Here is a 10,445-nt window from a genome sequence, read left to right as displayed (position 1 = left end):
ATCTGAAATATAAATAAAAGCATATAGAAGGAAAAATAACTATAATTGAATAATCCAGAAACAATCTGGTATCATATTTATTTATTTTTATTTTTTGAGATGGAGTCTCGCTCTCGTCGTCCAGGCTGGAGTGCAATGGCGCAATCTCTGCTCACTGCAACCTCCACCTCCTGGGTTCAAGCAATTCTCCTGCCTCAGCCTCCTGAGTAGCTGGGAATTACAGGGGCCCACTACCATGCCTAGCTAATTTTTGTATTTTTAGTAGAGACAAGGTTTTACCATGTTGGCCAGGCTGGTCTCGAACTCCTGACCTCAGGGGATCCCTTTGCCTCAGCCTCCCAAACTGCTGGGATTACAGGCGTGAGCCAGCACACCTGGTCCATATTTATATTTGAGGTACATATACAATTATATATATATATAACATGTGGCAAGATGTAATATTTATATACCTATACTTTATAATTTTAAAACTTAAGATTATATTTATACTCTTTGGTAATCTGTTTTCCACTTTGCTGTGAATATTTTTATACATTTTAATTATTATTTTATTTTTAATAGCTTTACAATATCCCACGACTTTGAATATCAGACTTTATTTTGGCGGTTCCTTTGAGGGGATCAAAAACTGCTTAGCCAGGGAGTTTCTCATAAAATTTAATGCCAGAGTCTTGAATCTTTTCCTGAAAAAAAAACCATAAATAACTGCTTTTGATATCTCCCAAAGCCTGGTCATGGTGAGGTAGAGTCTCTGAAGTGGAGAGGGGAGAGATGGACACAAATTTAAGCCACAGTAGCTTCCTGGGACACTCACTAAGTAATTTTCAAAAATCATTTGGTCCCCTTACTGGGATACTTGGCCTGAAACACTCACACTGAACCAAGAAAATAGCCTAAAGTTAGGGTGACGTGGCTGGGACTCTGGCTGCCATTACCCGACACAGTGCACCAGCCCATTGACACTGACACTAAAAGATGGGAATTCTTAACGCAAAAAGTGAAGAGGATGTTGCTGGCCCTGTGCCCAGCATGGTCCCAGCCACTCTTCCCTTGCACATGGCCCCTCCTGATAGAACTCCTGTTGACAGCTTTGCAAAGCCTCATATTAGTATTGACAGAACAATCATTCTGAACCTGAACCTGAACACCGACTGTTTGTTTCTGTGCAGAGACTGCCGGTGTCCTCCTGGCTGCTGGTCCACAGAGTTAACGGGGCCTTCTCCAGAGGCAGCTGGGTCCTTACCAGAAAGAGTCCAAGCAGACTCAGGACCAAAAGATTGTCTTTCAGGTAAGAAGCACAGTAAACATAGGACACCATCCTGCAAGGGAGGGTCATTGCCTTTGAGGATTCATTGACTTTGGTTTTCCTGCAAAAGGCTACTTATCTTCATTCTTTCCCTGCTCCCTTCCCCAGCTGCAGAAGCTATTTTTAAATCACCCTAGCAACTGGAGGACACAGGCAAAGCCTCCTGTGATGCTGTAGTCACCAGAGACTGAGCAGAAGGGCGCTGGGAGAGTATGGCTGCCATGCCAGAAACCACAGTCTGCTTCTCTTTCACCTGGCAGAAGGGTGTCCTCATAGTACATACAGACCCAAGTTCCTCGCCTCACCTCTGCCTTTGTTCCTAACTTTGCCATTGTCAGTTAGTGCTGAGATAACTTCTCAGACTTTAGTTCCCAGGGAAAACTGTGTGGGCTGAGAAACACCCTCTAGGGCAGTTGCGTGCTGGGCAGGCTGTAGGCAGAGCTGGTGGTAGAAGTGGCCTACCCCCAGTGCAGTAAATAAAAGCATATATAGTCTCTACAGAATTTTTTGTTTTGTTTTGTCTTAGATGGAGTCTCACCCTAATTCCTAGGCTGGAGGGCAGTGGTGCCATCTCGGTTCACTGCAACATCTGCCTCCCCGGTTCAAGCAATTCTCCTGCCTCAGCCTCCCGAGTAGCTGGGACTACGGGCGCCCGCCACCATGCTGGGTTAATTGTTGTATGTTTAGTAGAGATGGGGTTTCACCATGCTGGGCAGGCTGGTCTCGAACTCCTGACCTCAAATGATCCATCCACTTCGGCCTCCCAAAGTGCTGGGGTTACAGGCGTGAGCCACTGCACCAGGCCTAGAGAATTTAAAATCAATAATGAAACTGACTTAAAGCTGACTTACTCTTTCCTCCTATCATGGGGCAGCAGTTCCTTTGTCAGTGATCAATACTCCTCTATGGTCCCCTCCCTGTGTACCTGCCGCTTCAGTGGCTATCCTGCTGGGAAGCTAAGACATTCCTCAGCTCAATCACTTCCATCCAGTCCTTTGTGCTGGAGCTTGACTATAAGAAACAGAGACCTCCCTGGTGGCATGGACAACTGCAACCAGGCACCTGATATGCAAAGTATCTACTGTTTGAGGAACTCTTCCTTCCAAGCCCAGAAAAAAGTGAATTACTGTGAACCGGCCCCCAAAAGGCGTTCTCTCACCCCTCGTGATAAGCCTACTCGTAGAGATTCACTCCGGGTCCTGAATGGAATGTGTCCTTCATAATTCCTCTCCAAAAGGAATTACCACTTGAGCCGAAAGCACTCATCCCTCAGAGGGTGTTAGATTGACCACGGGAGAGCAAAAGGAGGTGAAAAGAAGATGGAAGAAGTAGTCACAAAAAATTTTCATCTGCTTACACGTTTGCCCTGGGGCCTATCTGTGTGTATTTTTGGCTCTGAGACCAAATATGTAAACACAATAAACATATGCTAAATGGAGGGAAATCTTATTGCACAGTCAAATTTCATGCCATGCCCCGAAGGGATATTTTATAAGTGCAGTGAGTTCTGAGGATACACAGGCATGTGCTAAATTGGGGCCTTTGGTGGCATTTACTCTTTAAAGGAATTATATGCTCTTTCTGCATTTTTATACTACCCCATCTGGAACTTTTCCCTTAACCTCCCTTATAAGTCCCTCAGTTGAGCTAAATTCTCTCTTACTTTGGTAAAAGCACCATTCACACCGAGGTGCGTAAGACGCAGAAGTTCAGGACCTTGGCAGTCTGAAAATACACTTGTGGTTTGGATTAATACTCTCTTTTTCTGTTTTTAATCCTCTTGCATATTTATGTAAGACTTTTCCCCTCTGGGGTTCCTGTTACTTCTTAGCTGTGATGTGTTCCTCCCAGCTTCTCCTAGAGGCGGTAAATGGGTATTGCCATGCCACTCAGGACCAAGGAGAATCCTTCATATAGTGAGCCCAGAAGGCTTCAGCACTAACAGCCCCCTACTCCCCATCCCCAGGCAACTTTAGGCTAGTCTCTTCTTCCATCTCTACCCATCTTCCTTGTCATCCTGCACTAAGTTACTTTAATAACTCTCTGGCTTAGCCAGCAGTATCACTTCTGACCATTGCCTGAGAACAGATAGGAGAATTTCACCATCAGTGTAGTCCAGACACCGATCAGTCAGAATGAACACTCTAGAGCTGCAGCAGTGACCTTCGGGGCCAGGCATTCCCCCTGGCTGGAGTGGGCAGAGGTCTGGGGAGTCCCATTTGAGGAGCTGGGGCAAATGGGATAGCTGATAGCATTCCGGTGGTTTAGAGAGAAGTTCTTTTCCAAGGAATACAGAAATACTTCATCATTTTTAACAACTGCGGCAGTTTTGCCTGTGTGTGTTGGCTGTGTGTATTGCCCCACCGAAGAATAAAGCTTGGGATTATTATTAGATATCCCTCAAGTGAGGACAAAGGTAATTTACTCAATTTCTTTGCTGTATTTATGCAGATTGTGAGCAAGTTGGGAGTCTTGCATAAGTTTTTCCTTCAAAGAGATTGACAGCAGCCATTCTCTTCTCTCTGAAGTTCGCCCTAAAAGTCATGCCTACCCTCCTTGTGTCTTCTTTAGTTGAACCCAGGTTGTACCTGGTTGTATCATGCCCCCGCTGTCTCTTCCTTCTCTTTTCTAGGAGTTCAAGAAGCCTGCTGAAGCTTAAAATAGACAGTAATAGCAGACCTGGGTTTGTTATTTTGTATGTACTCCATATCCTTAACATTCGTCAAGGATAAAGACACACTCAAGAAACACACTTTGCTTTCAGTAACTTCACTTTTCAGAGAAAAAAAAGTAGATAGAGACAGCTCTCAAGACAGCTGTAGCTGTATATTCAAGTATAGCACTACAGAAAACCAGCCAAGCAGAGCCACAGAGGCGTGACCCACCTAAGACTGAGCTCTGCCTCCTCTTGTGCAGCCATGGCCACCACTGACCCAGCACTGCCCAGTCACCTGATCTTTATGCCCGTCTGGGACCCTCAGAGCTTTCTTAAAGGGTTTCCCAAAAGAACTCATTTTAACACTTGGTTTTTGATCACTCATTCCATAAGCCTAATTACGCTAATCACTGTTACCTCACAAGAGCCTAAATATGCACTGGGTTACCTCTGTTGTACGTTTCAAGTGATTATGCCACCAAACTTTGCATCCAGTGTCTTCTGTTGTTCATGTGGTCACATCAGTCTAATTTTACTTTTATTGTTAGTTGCCTGACGTAGGAGAGTATTTTAGATTCTGAGTGAGATTGTAACGATTCACTTATATGCTTGTTGTAACTATCTAAATATTTCAGGGCGGTAGAATGCTGATTGGCACAGGAATGTCCAGCTGATGCACAAGACACTTAGGATTTCCTTTCTCTGGACAGACAGTCAGAACCACTCTTAGAAGGGGAGGCACCACCTTGGGAGCTGATTGCTCCTTTTGTCAGATGGTTGGTATGGGAAAAGTAAATCTGCAGAAAGCTGTTTCCTCTGAATGTAAATTCTAAACTTGACATTAGATAGCTGCTCCAACAGTATGAGATTCCTCAGAAGTCAACATAAAACTTACTACCTTTTATGATCTGTTGAATGTGAAAGAAAATTTGTCTGGCTATTGGTTTCAAGACCAAGATGAAAAAACAGCCCTCCCATGATATTACCCTGAAAACATTTGAATCCTTTCAGTCAGTGGATAATCGAACCCAAAAGGTTGTTAGCTAATTCTTATAGAAAATTGTTCAAATTATCATTCTTGGTCTCTTCTTGAGGTAATGAAATTCATAGCTGTAGAATCTATTGTGCATGTATTTTTAAGCTTCACTGGGTCTTCCTCTACTTTCTGGCATTTTGCAAACATCAGTTTGTTCTCTTCTGAAGGTTAACACTTTTAGAGCTGATCATATTCCATGTCAAGCCTTTTTATTTCTAGACTAGGCCAATTTTTAAAACCCTGACATCATGAGGCAGCATTTCTACCCTCTGACATAAACTTTTTAACTCAATTGTGTCTTCCTTAACATTCAGCAGCCAGGATTTGGCTCACAGCTTCCTAGTCTGGAGGCCCCCATGGTTTTTATAATGAAAGGATAGTGTTTCTGATTCATATTTCATTCAAAGTAACCCACATCCCATTAGGGGTAATTGATATTGCCCAGCCTGTTTTACTCTTTTCGGCTATCACACTCTCTAGAGTCTAGAGGCAACTATCTTTTGTGAATATGGTGACTCTCAAGTCACTGCCCTTTGTCTTAACTGGTCCTTTAGTTGCCTATCACCTTATAAATATAATTTGGTTTACCTAAAATACTCAGCTTTATAAGATTATACAAGAGCTTGTTCCCATTGAATGGACATTCACAAACTAGAGATATTTAATATCAGTTTTATTTGTTTCTGCATGACAAAATATTCTGAGGCCAATCTCTGTTCTTTGCAGCTCCTCATTCAGAGAAATTACCCTTTTATTTTCATGCCTTTTATTTTCTGTCTCTTAGGCATGTCCCTGGCCATAATGGAGGAAAATTGAGTTATCATTAATGTAAGGGAAATAGGGTGATAGACTTTTCACAGATCTTGTTATAGGGCTTTGAAAATATCAATAATGTCTACCAATTCATTTTCTCATGAGTGCTCCTTACCCCTCAAAAAAATATGGTGTGGGCCAGGCATGGTGGCTCATGCCTATAATCCCAGCACTTTGGGAAGCCAAGGCAGGTGGATCACTTGAGCTCAGGAGTTCGTGACCAGCCTGGACAACATGGTGAAACCTTTTCTCTACAAAAAAATACAAAAAGTTTGCCAGGTGTGGTGGTGCACCTGTGGTTCTAGCTACCCGGGAGGCTGAGGTGGGAGGATTACTTGAGCCCAGGAGGTCCAGGCTGCAGTGAGCTGTGAACACACCATTGCACTCCAGCCTGGGTGACAGAGCAAGACCCTGTCTCAAGTATATGTATATATACGGTGTGTAAGTCTGGCTTTAATTTTAACTTATGAGCAATATCCTTTCATTCCTTTCACCCACAGATTTGTCTAAGAACTCAATAATTATATCTTTCTGTCTAGCATCCATCAATTTACCTAACATGACTGTAACCTTCTGTTTCAGCAACATAGCACCAAACTTCCAAATTTTTGTATTTTTTTTTTCCTGAAAGAAACACATAGATTACCTGGTCCAAGCTTCTCACTTTATAGATGTGAAAACTGAGGCCCAGAATGCTGAAGTGACTTGATTGAAGCTGCAGATAAGTTATCTCCAGACCAAGTTTCTCACCAGCTCTTCAGCATTTCAATGTGACCACTTAGATTTTCAGGTGCCTGTCATTTATAAGCAAGTATTCAAACATTCTGACTTGGCATTTCTGCCAAATCCCTCAGAGGCCAGTTGTCCAAAGGGATGGGCCAGTTACTCAGTTACCTCCATTTTTAGCCTGCCATATAGCTTCTTCCTAAACACTCTAGTAGGTTCTTGACATGAATCATGAAATGATTCAGATTTTATTCTTGGGCAGAACATATGCAGCTTGTTACTCCCCGCACCATATTATAGTTACATACTATTGACGCATGTTTCTCCTACACTAGACAGTAAACACCTTAAGGCAGTGATTCTTCATGATTAGTATCTTAGATTGTAGCAGGTACTTGGGAAATCTTTGAATAACTGAATGATTGAAAGACCCACCAGGGACACATTGGTAACCTTATTGTAATGAACTATACATACATTTAACTGTCCGGTAAACCCAAGTACAGGTCATTCAAATGGTTTTGGCAACTGACATCCAAATGTAAAAAAGAGAAATGTGATCCATGCCTGGTATTATATACAAAACTTAACTCAAAATGAATCAGATCTAAGTGTGAAACTTAAAACAACAAAACTTATAAAAGAAAACATAGGAGAAAATCTTTATGGCTGTAGGTAAGATGAAGACTTCTTAGCTATAACACCAAAAGTATAGAAAAAATAATAAACCTTTTCAAAATTAAAACATCTGCTCTTCAAAAGATACTGTCAAGAGAATGAAAAAACAAGGTCAGGTGTGGTGGCTCATGCCTATAATCCCAGCACTTCGGGCTGAGGCGGGCAGATCATTTGAGGTCAGGAGTTCGAGACCAGTCTGGCCAGTGTGGTGAAAAACCCCGTCTCTACTAAAAATACAAAAATTAGCCAGGCATGGTGGTGGGCACCTATAGTCCCAGCTGCTCAGGAGGCTGGAGAATTGTTTGAACCTGGGAAGCAGAGGTTGCAGTGAGCCAGGATGGGGCCACTGCACTCCAGACTGGGCAACAGAGTGAGACTTCATCTTAACACACACACACAAACAACAACGACGACAACAACAACAACAACACAACAAAAGACAAGTGCACAATAGAGGAAAATATCATAAAACATGTATCTGGTAAGTCCTTAATACAAAGAACTCTCCAAGCAATAATAATAAAGCTAACAATCCAATTTTTCAAATTGGCCAATTTCAGGAGACCCTTCGAAAAAGAAGATATGTTGGTGGGAAGTAAGTACATGAAAATATGTAAACATCATTAGTTATGAGGGCAATGCAAGTGAAACGCATTTGAAAAACCATGAGCCTAGTGTGTAGGTCTATTAAAATGACTAAAAACAACAATAAATGCTGGCAAAGATGTTGAGCAACTGTGACTCTCATCCGTTCCTGGTGGGAATACAAAACGGTATAGCCACTTTTGAAAACCATTTGACAGTTTACAAAGTTCAATATACACTTACCACACGATGCAGCAATCCTACTCATAAGCATCAAGAAAGAGAAAGAAAATTTATGTTTTTACAGTAACCTGGAATAGGATGTTTATAGTAGCTTTATTCATAATCACCAAAAACTGGAAACAATGTTCTTCAACCAGTGAATGGATAAACAAACTCTAGTTCATCCACGCAATACAATACTAATCAGAAACTTTTAAAAAAGTATTGGCACACACAACAAAGTAGATGAATCTCAAGTTAAATTATGGTGAGCGAAAGCATGCAGATCCAAAAGGCTACACAGTGGATAATATTAAGGAAATGCATTAAGGAAAAGGCAAAACATAACAGAGAAAACTGATCGGGAGTTGACAAGGACTGGGAATTGGGGGGGGCTTACCACAAAGAGACACAAAGGTATTTTGGGGGGTGATAAAAGTATTATGTGTCTCGATTGTTGTAGCAGTTGCATAACTGTATGCATTTGTCAAAATCTATAGTACTGTACACTAGGAAGGTACATTTTACTCCATATAATTATATTCAACAAATCTGACTTTTTAAAAAAGTGTTTTTTCTCCTTTGATTGATTCAAAATATTTGAATACCAGTCTTTCTAAAATAAAGTGTCTTGGATCGTTTTTTAAAGTGTTTTTGGTGTTTCTAGGTTCCTAAATTTTGAGAAATTCATTTAGGTGTTATTAAAATCGGAACACCAGAACTGAGTGGATGCCCCTCCACACCCCACCTGACCACCTATCCTCAGATGTTGGCCAGAACCTTCATTGCGTTCCACACTTATGATTATTCAAATAGCTGTTAAATAGTTAACACCCGGAACATGTCTATGGTTTGGATAAGGCCAGATAATATAATCTTTACCAAGAATGCACAATTTTAAAAAACATGTATACTTTGAGTGTATAAGACCCTAAAACAATTTCATGTCAAACACGGTGCTTGGCTTACAAAGACAGACCTGTTAAAGCTAGCGCTACTGGTTGTGAACAAAAAGTGTAGCAAAGGTACAGATATCCCATATTTGTCTAGGAAGCTTTTTGAATATAGTATGAATTGATGTTAATATAGGGGTAGGAAAATAAGCAATATTAAAATGTTAACAATGTTTACATGAAAAGAAAATTATATAATGAGTTCACTAGCACTGCAAGTTCACAGGTTTTGTGATCCCTCACCCTTTTTTTTTTTAGAGTTGGAGTCTTGCTATATTGCCCAGGCTGGCCTCAGACTCCTGGGCTCAAGGGATCCTCCTGCCTTAGCCTCCCGAGTAGCTGAGACTACAGCCACATACCACCACTACAGCACCTCGCTGTTTTTGGTGCCTTGTATTACTCTTAATTTCTAAAAGCATAAACATTCTTATATATTTTCAAAAATAATATACGCTGGTCACAGAAAAATATTTGAAAATACTGAAAAGTTCATGTAAACATACATATCTACAAATAAATATATCTTTTAACTATTTGCTGCATGAGTCCCACTCTTTTTTTAAATGCATATATATCCATATTTTTCACATTCTTTTACAAACCTGGACTCATCCTACTTCATAACAAGCTGTTGCCATTTAATGATATTTCATTATCCCAGATTCCTCTCTCTCTGCACCCCTGAAAATGAACCCGGTTGGGAGAGACTAATGTTTACTGCTGCAGCCTGATTTGATAAGTAGCCTGCATGTTAAGCAGACTGTCTTTTGCCAGTGAAAGTTTTCTAGGCTAATGCATGAAAAATGGGTAATTAAGATAAATGCCCCTGGTGTTTTCCCAAAGTGCCATCCAACTCCCCAGAGGCTTGTTTATACACATATGGTGGTGGGGTTGGGGGGTGGTCTTTCCTCTCTGCGGCCTCTGCCTTACCTCTGTTGTTGCTGCTTTGCTTCTGTGGAAACCGAGGTGCTGAAAGGGTTCAAGGCACTTGGGAACCATCCGGGGAAGCTCACTGTCATTACTTACTCAGAGGGCTGCTCTCACCTAGACCCATAACTCACTTCTGCGGCCTTGAGGTTATCTGCATGGCTCAGTTGACTGCAGGCCAAAAGGAGCAATTCATAAAGCTGCCATCTGGTAAGGATAACCCAGGCTACAGATTCCCTGAGTCCTAAGAGCCAGCTCGCTCTGTCCCAGCTACGACTCAGTGACCATGGAAACCAGCTGGCACTCACACACCTGCTCTTCACGCTTTCTGACCTCTCCTACCTGCGAAGTGCGCCTAGACTTGTGACCCTTGAGCGTGACTCCTTGGGAAGGGGCTGTCCTGAGCAGTTCCGTGGTCTGAGCTATGTTTTAACCTGGCAGCTGTGTGCAGGACATCTTGGAGACAAGAGGGCTTTGAGAGAGGAGATCTTTTGGCAGCCACCAGAATAGTCCGGTTCTAGAATGACCACAGAGGTGGCC

Source organism: Trachypithecus francoisi, unplaced genomic scaffold (assembly GCF_009764315.1).
Source record: "Trachypithecus francoisi isolate TF-2019V2 unplaced genomic scaffold, Tfra_2.0 Lachesis_group0, whole genome shotgun sequence".
NCBI classification, from domain to species: Eukaryota; Metazoa; Chordata; class Mammalia; order Primates; family Cercopithecidae; genus Trachypithecus; species Trachypithecus francoisi.
Note: the sequence above shows the minus strand (reverse complement) of the source record.